The sequence below is a fragment of the Limulus polyphemus genome, unplaced genomic scaffold, assembly GCF_000517525.1.
Source record: "Limulus polyphemus unplaced genomic scaffold, Limulus_polyphemus-2.1.2 Scaffold1461, whole genome shotgun sequence".
Taxonomy (NCBI): Eukaryota; Metazoa; Arthropoda; class Merostomata; order Xiphosura; family Limulidae; genus Limulus; species Limulus polyphemus.
The window spans coordinates 30,634-32,751 of NW_013667071.1; the positions used below are offsets into that span (position 1 = coordinate 30,634).

At 33.9% G+C, this 2,118-nt stretch overlaps 1 pseudogene; it reads left to right on the forward strand.

Moving 5' to 3' along the window:
* Positions 1 to 246: 246 nt before the first annotated feature.
* The window catches only part of LOC106463686, a 78,453-nt pseudogene continuing 76,581 nt past the window's right edge, over positions 247 to 2,118 (forward strand).

A 2,118-nucleotide genomic window follows, 5' to 3' on the forward strand; every position in this document is an offset into this window, starting at 1 on the left:
TGAATATTTTAAGAATTTTTATTTGTTTTGTTAAACTATGAGACCATTCACAACCATTATTATAACATGTTTGTGATTTTCAGCGACACGCTTGTAAAGGTCATATGTAGTTTTTTGTTTGTTTTTTATAGAGCATTACAAACACGTATGATGATTGAACTTAAATTCCACTTCCATAAGCTTCCGCCCGAGGTTACACAACTGCATTCGATCTTCAAAACACTGACACAATTTGACTTAGTTCCCCATAGCAACAACGCACGCCCGGTCGCAGTGCGTCTCGCTGCGTCCAATCATTCGCGGGAAATTTATAGTATGTGCTTGCAGACAGTGTTTTCCCTCGTGAGTGTGCTCTATTCTTTTTCATGCGGTGGAGTTTAGACTTTCAGGCAAATTTCATGCGAAAAGGTAATAATATACATAGTGTATGTTGCTGTATGTTAAGCAGAGCGTGGCTTGCTTTGTTGAATTTGTAGACCTAACGCTCTGCGCCTCAAACAACAAGACTTCTAATAACACTGAGAGTTTTGATTTTGCAATTAAAATCTTATCATATTGTGTTATGGTTGCAGGCAGCATATATTTTTTTAAGACTGATAAAAGCTGGTAAAAAATCTAAATATATATCTGTGCATTCTGCTAAAGATAATAGTTGTATATATATATAATGAAGTTTATTACAATTTGAACATCCAGTTTGGTCTTAAGTCATTTTCTTTCATTATCAGTACACAATCATATGAAGGTATTAATTGTTAGCGTTTCCATGACGATAGGTTATGTTCATACTAAAATTACTCCACTGTTATTTTACTTTTATATATAGGGTATTCGTTCATACTTTCTTTGGATTTCTGTAACAATTTTGAAGTCGTTTTGATGTGATTAAAGGATTCTTATGATGAAGTAACGGTAAAAAGCTGAATTCGAGTAAGTGTAACATTTTTTTTTTATATTTGAATAGTCGAGATTTAATAACCAAAGTACAACGTTCAAACTTGCAAAAAATCTGAATTTTTAAAAGAACTTGATCAGAAAAGCTCGTCTGCCCTTTTCTTATTTTTTTTTATTGTTTTTAACAAAGGCATGTGTTTTTCATACTAGTGAATATATATGATTAGTTTAGCAGATATAAAAGTAATATAGGTCAGTTTTCATAACGCTGCTACTTAACAGACCAGTGAGAGAAAGTGCTAAGGTGTAGGATTTCTTCACAACCTCATTAAAATTTGGACTTTTCAACTGGTAAATTTAAGTAGAAGTGTGTTCTGGTATCGTCATATAATACCTTGCGTCTATTTCACTAAATACAAAGTTTATAACAATAGATGTTAAACCAAACAATACTTTTACTTCAAAACCGCTTCTTCCCATTTACTTGGGAATAATAAAAAAAAGAGAAAACCAGTACATATATTTCTAAGTTATAGGTCAATACAGTTTCAACATTTTTAAATATTCCAAGACTAGAAATATAACTATAAAATATGGTAATAGTTTTTGGAATACTTGCAAAATTTGCGACGATAGATAGATAGACTGATATTTTTCATTTTTTTCCCCTTTAGTTCAGTTAAGTCTACTTTAACAGGTTAATATTTATCTTTTGGATGCGGGAAAGAGAAGTTCAACACAAACATTAATATATGATATTTTATTTGTTTGCAAAGCCACAATGGGCTATCTATGCTGTCCCCGCAACGGGCATCGAAATCCGGTTTTGGTGTTATAAGCCTTCAGACTTACCGCTGAGCAACTGGGAAGCTATAATATTTTCTTATCGTGGTATAAAAATACACAAGAAAAGATTTATCCTATAGGAGTCTAACTGTTTTGTTTGGTTTTTATCACATGGGTCGAGCGTGGCCTTGTGATTAGCGTGCACGGATTGTACAGGTACAGGTTCAATAAGCAGTGGCATAAGCATAAGTATGTCCTCCGAAACTGCAGGGGGGTAGCCAAAAGGGGGGCCCATGTCAGCCGAAATTGTAAGTACAATTATAGGGAAATAAATGTAGGGGCCCAGTTACTTTTATGCATGGGGGGGGGGGCATCTTTTGTACTTATGGTACTGTCAGTAAGACCTTTTTTATTATAGCTATATTTGCAACTATGTGG